This window comes from Canis lupus, chromosome 37 (assembly GCF_011100685.1).
Source record: "Canis lupus familiaris isolate Mischka breed German Shepherd chromosome 37, alternate assembly UU_Cfam_GSD_1.0, whole genome shotgun sequence".
NCBI classification, from domain to species: Eukaryota; Metazoa; Chordata; class Mammalia; order Carnivora; family Canidae; genus Canis; species Canis lupus.
Window position 1 is genome coordinate 5,092,699 of NC_049258.1, and position 10,847 is coordinate 5,103,545.

At 37.6% G+C, this 10,847-nt stretch overlaps 1 long non-coding RNA gene across 1 annotated transcript in view; it reads left to right on the forward strand.

Annotated features, from left to right (window-relative positions):
* Nucleotides 1–10,525, forward strand: part of LOC111094446 — a 40,000-nt gene extending 29,475 nt beyond the window's left edge. Inside the window, exon 4 of the long non-coding RNA XR_005384954.1 lies at nt 10,353–10,525. This is a non-coding gene — a long non-coding RNA (uncharacterized LOC111094446). The remainder of the gene's footprint in view (nt 1–10,352) is intronic.
* Nucleotides 10,526–10,847: the final 322 nt, after the last annotated feature.

Consider the following 10,847-nt stretch of genomic DNA (forward strand, 5'->3'; position numbering starts at 1 on the left):
GAGCATGAATAAATAAAATATTTTAAAAAAAGAATGCATGAGGAGGCATACATAATGGAGAAAATTACAAGAATGTTCTTTGTATCATTGCTCTTTCGTGCAAAAAAAAAAGGTACATTTGAGATGCATAAACAGGGCAATAAATTAGTTAACTGTTCCATAACTAGCCATTCATTGGAATATTATACAACAGTCAATAATAAATGAAAAGGCACTACATGTAACAATATGGATACATTTCAAAAATATGAGTAAAAGAAGAGCAGCTTGCAAAAGATTCCTGTAACAGCTATATAAATTTTTAGTTTGTAAAACAATATTTGTATTGTTTATATCTACATATATATGCAATAAAAGTACAAAAGCATGCACAGGAATAATAAATACGACTTTGAGATAGTGCACAACTTTTAGAACTCGGAAGAAGGGGAATGAATTTGAGGAGGAACACAAATATTTATGTATGTTTATACTATTTTCTCCTTTTTAATTCTGTCGTAAATATGGTGGTTAACATTTCACAAGTTGGGTAAGAGATACATGGCTATCCCTCATTATTTTCCCTGCTATTCTGTATTCTTGGAACATTTTATAATTAAAATCCAAGTCTCCTAATCGCTAATTTAGATGATCGGTCTTCAAACATGATGCTAAATTAAAATACGGTCATGTGAAATTAGACTAAATCCAACTCTGACAAAATATTTACATATATAATGTATACATAAATTTTTGTATACATAAATAAATATATACATAATTTAGGTAAAGTTTTCTAATAAATATCTTAAAATACAGGGTCTAATTATAGCCAAAATTATACATGTTCCCTTTAAAGAATTCCAGCTATTTATAGCATTAGAACATTGGGGGAGTTACATGGAGAAGTGTCCACATGGGAAAAAGAAGAGGCTCTAAAGAAAAGCGATAGGCAATTATAGGCAAAATTATAGCCAATCCTCGCGTTGGTAGATTTACTTTCATCCGAATTAGGACATCTCTTATCCACTTAAAATTATTAGGCTTTTAATTTTGCATTCTTATTGATTCATACACCTGACCTCATTCCAAGTTTCTTGAGGAAATTAACTGAATATACCCTCACATAGATGTATATGGATCTCATATATGTGTATATTAAGCACATAGATATATAAATATAGGAGGGGTACGACGCTGTTTGTCTTGACAGGAGAAAGTGGTTGACTACACAGAAACTGAAAAAGATCCACTTTGAAATTATAAAAGCAAACATTAAAATAACTAGTCACACGCCTGTCTTTGCCCTTCTTGCCTTCCAAGCAGAAAGGATTATTTGCTTTTGAGCAGATCCCCGATCTGGGCCTTTGCCGTGCTTGTGAGCAGGGCTGCAGAGCTGCTGATTTATGTGGTTACAATGCACAATGTGAGTTCACTAAATTTGAGGAAGTCAAAGAAATCTCCACGTGACATTCCGGGCTGGGAAGTCAGTCTGTAAAGACATCCAATTTCTTATTTAATCCTTTCTGAGAAAAAAAAAAAAAGAGGAAGGGAGTAGCAGAGAAGCATGGAACTGCTCAGAGCCCTTGCTCCATTGCTCTGTGAAAGAATGGGTCACCTGGAAGCCAAGTTGCTGCCAGGGGGTATCTGGAGCTCTGGGGAAAGCCTGCTTCCTTCCAGGCACCAACCACGATGCCAGGGTCTGAAACACTGGCCTCACATCACATTCCATCTTGAGCCCTGGGACTATTTTACTTTTTGTTCTTATTTATTGCCTCTCTCTCACCTGAGAGCAAGCAATATTTAGTAGACAAATCTTCACTGAGATGAATAGTTGACCTATGCCCCCAAAACACTACAAAGATGACAGGCTCTTATCACTAAGAAATTCCTGGTGGAAGTGAAAGCTTTAAGCTCTAAAATTAGGAGTTAGGCATGGACCCACAGACCAAAGTTTCTGAAAACCTGTCAAGCTGCCCTGAAAGAGCATACAGCAAAGTGGAGCATTACTAGAATCCATATGTAGGAGGCATAAAAATGTACACATAACTTAAAACATGCGAAGAAAATTCAGCTCTTCACTTCCCAGAACTGATTTCATATTTTTACAAGCTCCCATTGAATATTGGAGAAGCTGGCAGGATATAAGTTTGGGGGAAACATCGTATCAATAAACAAGATTTCGTGTTCATAGATTTTTAAATTTGGGGGGTATAATTCACCTTTCAGGTAAACACTTTCAGAGATCCTCTCCTTTGCCCCTGCTTCTACCAATATGGCATTTAGCTTTGTGGTAGAGCTCTCTTGATTTCACGGTGGTGCAGGGGGGATCTTCAAGTCGTCGGAAGCAGGTCTAATGCCTTCTCTGGCCCACCATCAGTTCCTACTGCGGAGCTTCTGCCCAGGTCTGCTTTACTCTGGGTGTGGCTCGCCGTCTGTTCCAGACCGAGATTCACAGCCCCAGCCATCTACCTCTATTCATAAAATGACCATAGCTTCACACCCACCCTGGACCACACCAGCCCCACAAGCTCTTTGAGCACCTCTACATTCCATCCCTCCCCTATCACCCACCAGGATAACAGAGATTCAAGATCCCAACCCACCACAAAAGGCCATGGGAGATGGGAGCCCTGACTTAGGTTAACTACCTCCTTACCTCCCTCCACCAGGGCTATGCCAGTTCTCCCACACTGCTGGACACAGCCCCCAGCGTTCAGGAAGCAGGAGCTGTTTCCTCTTCCTCCATAGCCACACTCCAAACACTTCTCAAGTCTAACTCTCACTCCTCTTCCCTTTTTTCATTCCATCAAGTTTTAATAAGACTATCCTTCCTTCCTAAAAAGCAGAAAATTGCCTTTGCTCCTGGCTTAGAGAAACCTTGATATTTGGGACACCTGGGTGTCTCAGTGGTTGAGCCTTCAGCTCCACCTTCAGTTCTGCCTTCGGTTCAGGGCGTGATCCTGGAGTCTCAGGATCGAGTCCCACATCGGGCTCCCTGCATGGAGCCTGCTTCTCCCTCTGCCTGTGTCTCTGCCTCTCTCTCTTTCTCTGTGACTCTCATGAATAAATAAATAAAATCTTAAAAAAAAAAAAGAAACCTTGATATCCAAACCACCAGACCTACATCTTAACATATTCATGGACGCCTAAAGAATTTATAAAACTGTTTCTTTTTTTTTTTTTTTTTTTTTACAAAGCGTAACTTTGGGGGACTGTGGTTTTAATGTGGATTTAAAAATCCAATTAAACATGTCAAAAATTAATGTTCTTTTGCGTATATGCTGTATCAATGCTAATCTCCTCAGACACAAACAAACGGGGCTACTTGATAGTAAGGAGATCAGAAAGTGAAGCCACTAGCACAACCGTGGTGCGGCACAATTGGGAGAACCAGAAGCAGCTGAATTAGATCAGAGCCAAAGGACTACACAGGCAAGATTTGCCTAGACTTGAATTATCACCATTAATAAAGCTACTTAGAGAAGAAGAAAAAAGAAAGAAAGAAAGAAAGAAAGAAAGAAAGAAAGAAAGAAAGAAAGAAAGAAAGAAAGAAAGAAAGAAAGAAAGAAAGAAAGAAAGAAAGAAAGAAAGAAAGAAAGAAAGAAGAAGAAGAAGAAGAAGAAGAAGAAGAAGAAGAAAAAGAAAGAAAGAAAGAAAGAAAGAAAGAAAGAAAGAAAGAAAGAAAGAAAGAAAGAAAGAAAGAAAGAAAGAAAGAAAGAAAGAGAAGAAAGACACGTAGCCACTATGGCAGTCCTCAGGAAGCACAGTCAAATTCTGATTTCATAACAGAGTTGCCAGGGGGAACCGAGAGAACCAAAGGCAAGTAGGTATGATTCAGTCTCTTGAGAATAGATTCCCAACCATCCCAATTCTGGTGACTGGGAAAAAGTGAGTCCTTTGGATGCACGTAAGGAAGCCTCTGAAAGCCAGCCCAGGACTGAGGTCCTAGGAGAACCTGTTTCTCTTAATCTGCTTCCAGTATGGCAAGACTTACCTTAGGATTAACCCACCAGCTAAGCAGTAACTTTCTGAATTTTTAGGATGTTTCACACTGTGGAATAAAATCCCTAACAGCCCAGGACTGTCCAGAACTTTGGACGGATAGAAGCAGGTGTGTCAGTTTTGACTCTGGCAAGGAAGACCAACTCATGGCCTGCTGCAGCCAGTATTCAATGAACACCCTGATTCTTCTTCTGCAATAAACACACCCTTGTGGATGAGGAGGGAATGAAATTCTGATTGACTTCTGGGACCCCCTATAAACAGTTGCAAGTTCTCTAGAACCCAGATTTAGTACAAGAATATTTGATAGGCAAAGCCCTACTGAACCAGTTCTAGGAGAAAGAGGTCCTGATGGCTGATGAATTCTAAGGAGCGCACAGATGTGTGGGATAAATACCTAGAAAAGACAATGGAACAGTTAGTTTCCATTAGTGGAAACAGCTATTTAATGATGTAGAAGAAATGATTAAAGATTATTTTCAGAGCATTTGTATGTATATTGACAAAAACAATTTTATCACTAGCCTTGTTCTCTCAGTTCTGGAGTCGGCACCTTGCACCAGTTAGAATGGCTAAAATCAAAATGACAAGAAAAAACAATTGTAGGGGAGGACGTGGCGAAAAAGGAAACTTTGTACACAGATGGTGGGAGTGCAAACTGGTGCAGCCACTGTGGAAAATTGTATGGAGTTTCCTCAAAAAATAAAAATAGAGGGGCACCTGACTGGTTCAATTGGTAGAGCATGTGAGTCTTGATCTCAGGGGCATGAGTTCAAGCCCCATGTTGGGCATAGGGTTTACTTTAAAAAATAAAAATAGGGGTGCATGGGTGGCTCAGTCAGTCAAGAGACCAACCCTTGGTTTCAGTTCAGGTCATGATCTCAGGGTCATGAGATTCAGCCCCATATCAGGCTCCACATTCAGTGTGGAGTCTGCTGGAGAGTCTCTCCTCTCGCTCTCGCTCTCCCTTTTTGTGCTCTTCCCTCCACTTATACACATGCTCTTTCTCTTTCTCAAATAAATAAAAATCTGTTTTAAGATCTTATTTATTTATTCATGAGACACACAGAGAGAGAGAGGCAGAGACACAGGTAGACACAGGTAGAAGGAGAAGTAGGCTCCCCGCAGGGAGCCCAATGTGGGATTCAGTCCCCAGACCCTGGGATCATGATCTGAGCCAAAGGCAGACACTCAACCGCTAAGCCACCCAGGAGTCCCAATACAATTTTTTTAAATAATCAATTAATAATTAATTGATTTTTTAAATAGAAATACTATATGATCAAATAATTCTACTATTGGGTATTTACCCAAAGAAAATAAAAACACTAATTCAAAATGATATCTGGGGACACCCATAAATACAGAGAACAAATTACAGTTGCCCACCAGGGAGAGGCCTAGGGGGTGGTCAAAATGGGCCAAAGGGAGTGGGAAATACAGACTTCCATTACGAAGTGAGTAAGTCATGGGAACAAAAGGCACAACATAAGGGACATAGTCAATGACCTTGTATAGTGATGTAAGGGAACAAATGGGAGCTCGCTGTGGTGAACCTGGCATAATGTATAAACTTGTCAAATCGCGAAGTTGTACATCTAAAACTAAAGTAATATTATGTGTCAATTATATTCAAAAGAAAAAAGAGTTTTGGAGTTGAAGTTCTCTCTGAGTGTGTGTGCTGATGTGTGTGTCTGTACATGTGTGAGTGTATGTATCTGTGCGTGTTAAACACAACTCCATGCTGCTGCCAACACCAAGGTGGCTCAGGTTATTCAGGTTACACGTATTAAAGGTATATGTTTAATGAGATTTACTAACTTATGCCTTTTCTACTTGTAATCTTCCTCATTTAATGGTACTCATTATCATTTTTGTCAATTCATAAAATTATAGAAATTTAGAGTTAGGAAATATTATAAAATTTAACTAGCTCCATACCATCACTTACTGATACATAAGTCAAAGGCTAATGAAAAAGCTCCCAAAAACACAGCTAGTGAATGAGGCAGTAAGAGCCAGAAATCAAGAAATCGGGTCTCTTGATTCTTGCTATCTCCAACAAGATATGGAAGCCAAAGTTTTCTTCCTTGGGGAAAGAAATTAACATTTCTGCCAGAATGCTTGAGTAAATTTCTGATAAGATTTAATTTAAAGACTTGTTATGGGACACTATTTCCATCCCATATAGCTGTCAGACAAAAGTGACCTTTAACCAGACTATTTTTTTCCATTTATATCTAATCTAGTTATTCTCAAATTTTGTCACACATGTGAATCACCTATGGTAGTTTTTAAATTCCCAATGTCTGGATCAAACCCCTTACCAATTAAATAAAAATGACCGGGAGTGGAAGCCAAGTATCAATATCCAGATCTTGGATATTACAAGATTACAAAGATCTTTCTGTATGTGAGGCCAATGTGTAGCCAAACAACAACACTTTTGCTCTCCCTCTACCCCCTTCCCTCTCTCTCCTTCTTGCTCTCTCTTCTTTCCCTCATGCCCACCCCCCCCCCCCCACACACACACACATACACACACACAAATTTCTATCTCTGTCTCTATCTCTCTCTTTTCCTCTCAAATGGCCCTTGGAATTTTGACTATTAAGATTGGTCTAGCTTTTTATTTTGCATGGATTAACTATTTTTCTAAAGTTTACCCCTCTTTTCAATACCTAAACAATAGGCTTGGGTACTTGAAAAAATAACTTTTAGCTGTGCCTGGTTGGCTCAGTCGGTTAAGCCTTCAGCTCAGGTCATGATCCTGGGGTCTTGAGATGGCCCCAGCTTCAGGCTCCCTGCTCAGTGGGGAGTCTGCTTCTCCTTCTGCCCCTCCCCCCTGCTCATGCTTTCTCTCTCTCTCTCAAATGAAGAAATAAAACCTTTAAAAATAATATTAATAACTTTTAAGGACAAACAACACATTCCTTAAAGTGTTTGCATTTATATTAGGAAAATCTAAGAGAATCCAGTTACTCTGAATAAATAAAATCACAACTAACAATTTACTGTCAGAAAAATAGTGTTTGATTAATATCAAACAACTATTTAACTAAGCACCTTACATTCCTTCCATGATTGTGGAAGCACTTGCTTGCTCTTCATTATACAATTATTGGACTGCTAATGCTTTTATGAGCTCTAATCACTTTTTTTGGCCTCTTCCCATCCATCGCTGTAGCTGTAATTGAGTTTACTAAGGAAGTAAATTATGCAATTGTCCATAATAAGATTGACAAGCCAATTTTCCTACTTCCTAAACAGCTAGTTACAGAACACCACAATGTCTAGCAGAGAATATAAGAAATCAGACAAATCCCCATTATTGAGAATCTTATTTTTCTGTCACATTAATTATTTCTCTAAACTTTGTTCCCTATGCATTCATTAACTTGCAATTAAAAATTATATGATTAAAGTATATGAAAGCATCCCAAACTAATATTATTGCTAGAGCAGAGAGAGCTATTTATTGAATTTCCAATATGTACCAGGCTCTAACTGAGCACTTAATACCTATTATCTTAATTTTCACAAAGATTCTAAGATACGTCCTTATTTTATAGTAAGGTAAATTAAGACTCTCTGTAAAGTTAATTAACATCCCCAGGGCATCCTGGTTGGGAGATATCCGACTGGATTTATACTGTCAAATAATTTTAAAAGACGACCAGATTTTTGTTATTAAATCCAAATCTATTGACTCACCAGACAAGGGAACATGGGCCAGGGAAGAGATCTATTGAGTAGTTGATTGAAGGAAGAAAAGTCAAGGGTTTAACTGCCAAAAAGGAGGCATCTTTGATGTTTATTGTAGTTAAGAAGTGAAAATTAGGGACTCCTGGGTGACTGAGGCGTTAAGTGCCTGCCTTCGGCTCAGGGCATGATCCTGAAGTCCCAGGATTGAGTCCCACATCCTGGTCCCTGCATGGAGCCTGCTTCTCTCTCTGTCTATGTCTCTGCCTCCCTCTCTCTGTGTCTCTCATGAATTAATAAATAAAGTCCTAAAAAAAAAAAAGAACTGAAAATTAGTCTTCTGGATAAAATCAAATAAATATATATTGTCTGTACATAGTTTGTTAAATTCCAATTCCCCAAAGGACTTGTATCCAAAATTTATATATTTTTTAAGACTTTTAAAACTCAGTGCTAACAATCCATGTTTCTAATTAGTTAAAATATCTGAGCAATTTTGACACAATCAATCAATGTCATTAGGCTTTAGGAATGCAAATTAAAACTATAATGAAATATTACTGCAAAATATTAGGCTAACTAAAATCCAAAAAAAATAATATCAAATGCTGACAGGATGCAAAACAACTAAAACTCTTTTACATTGTTGTTGGTTTATTTTTTAAGATTTTATTTATTTGAGAGAGAGAGAGAGACACCATGAGAGAGAAATCACAAGCAGAAGGGAGGGGTGGAGGGAGAAGCAGACTCTGCTGAGCAGGGAACCCAACTCGGGGCTCAATCCCAGGACCCTGAGATCATGACCTGAGCCGAAGGTAAATGCTTAACCAACTGAGCTAACCAGAAGCTCTCTCTTTTACATTGTTAATTAGAATGCAAAATAGTACAGGCATTTTGGGAAAATTTGACAGTTTCTTTAAAAATTAAGCATATACCTTTCATATGGCCCAACAAATGTGCTCCTAGGTATTTATTCTAGAGAAATGAAAATTTACTTCATAAAAAACCTTGTACATAAATATTCATAGCAGCTTTATTCATAATCTCGAAAAATTGAAGGGAAAAAACAAATATCCTTCAATAAGTGAATGGATAATAAACTGAGTTATACTATGGACCACAGTTCATCAGCTAAAGAAAGAAATTATGACAAGTGCATTAACATGGATAAATCTCAAACAATTATGCTAAGTGGGGGGAAAAAACTAGCTTTAAAGGCTCCACATCCTATGATTCCATATATATGATATCTTAGGGAAAAAAAAAAACAGAATAGATGGGGAGTCACCAAGAGTTTCAATCAAATACCCCTGCAAAGGGTGGGGAGCAGGAGAAAGTTTGGAGTATGATGGAATTGTTCTGTGTCCTGATTATGGTGGTGACTGCACAGATCTATACAAGAGTTAAAACTCACAGGACTACACACACACATATACACACACATGCGTGCAATTTTATGGCATGTTAATATTTTATAAAAAAAAAAAAAAACAGAAACTTTACTGAAAGAAAACCCATTGTTCATTCATTAGCAAAGTGTCCTCACTTAGGTTCAATAAGGATCTGATATACTGGAAACACTCAAATTTTGTGACCATTTATCAGCTCTAGTTGATTGGAATCAACTGTGATAAAACCCTAACATCCAGCTTTTATATCTCCTAGGAAGGTGCTACTATAAATAAAACAAAATTATTATTTTTCTAGTCCCTCTTCTTGGTGCTCCTTTGGCGTGAGGCAACAAAATGAGCACACAAAGGATAAGCAAGTCATCAGATTGTAGAGTCTGCACCACCATATTGGTTTTGAGTGTCAATCTACAAAATTCCATTGTATTTATTCAAGTTATTCAAGCTCTTTTGATGGAGAATTATCTGATATATGAACCTGAAAAATAATGGCTGTTCAAAAGCTCTTAAGACCCTATTAATAATTTCCGTGGCAGTAATGACAATTAGAAATGACATAACAAAAAGAAAAAAAGAAATGACATAACAAATGTTTATAAAGTATCCCTTAAAGAAGTTTCTGTCTGGACAAGCCCAAAATATGTGCAATATCTAATGAATAGGTTTGTACCCTCTTGGACATCTGGGACATCTTGGCTTATTGTTGAATTTTATATAAGGATCCAAATGCAGTAAGAGTTATTAGCCAGCACAAAAATGTTATTTAGTGAGTAAAATACCTAAAATGATTCTATTCTCTAGTACTTTTAGATAAGCAAGTTTAAAACTTTTGTTGTTGTTGTTGAGTTTGTATAATACATACTGTATAGTACAATGCCATTTGCTAACACTGTAATTGTAAGGTTAGTTTCAAATGTAGCATTCAAGGGCCTCAGCCAAGGGACAAACCTATGCTCAAAGCAATGAAAAACCAGGGACACCTGGATAGTTTAGTGGCTTAAGAGTCCAACTCTTGATTTTGGCTCAGGTCATGACCTCAGGATCCACCCCACGTCAGCTTGGTGGTCCAGCATGGAGTCTGCTTCTCTTGGAGTCGGCTTGTGTCCTTCTCCCTCTGCCCCTCCCCCTGCTTGCTCTCTTTCTCTCTTAAATAAATAAATCTTGTAAAACTTTTAAAAATTTAAATATTTTTAAAAATGTTTTAAGTCTTTAAAAAACATAGCAATGATAACAATTAATTCCAACCTTCCCTGGCAGATTTGATGTGTGAGCACACAGCCAGAAGAGAGAATAATTCATCATCAATACTACCGGTATAAAAATTCCACAACCCAAATTGACATATAACTGCCTCCCCGAGGGCAAGGCCCACAGAGTGAGTTGATACAACCATAGTACAAGTATACCAAGTCACATTTACACAACCTGACATTTTGGTAAGTTACGTTAGTATACTTGTCAGCTATCTTAGGTTATAACTCTATAACCTAAAGCATGTGAAGTATCCTAACCCAAGTATAACTTGTATATGAAAGCATATAAAAGTATAGGTAACCCAAGCAGTGCAAAATGTTTACCTTAATCAATTTGTTGAGTGAAAAACTGTTATTAGTCATCTCCTGTGATGCGGTGCTATTAGCAGTATTCTACATTATATGGATTATAGAAAAGCTGTTACCTTTTCTAGAAGGTATTTATATCCTATTTATAAGGATTAAAAAAAACACTAAGAACATACTTTAAATTTTTTTA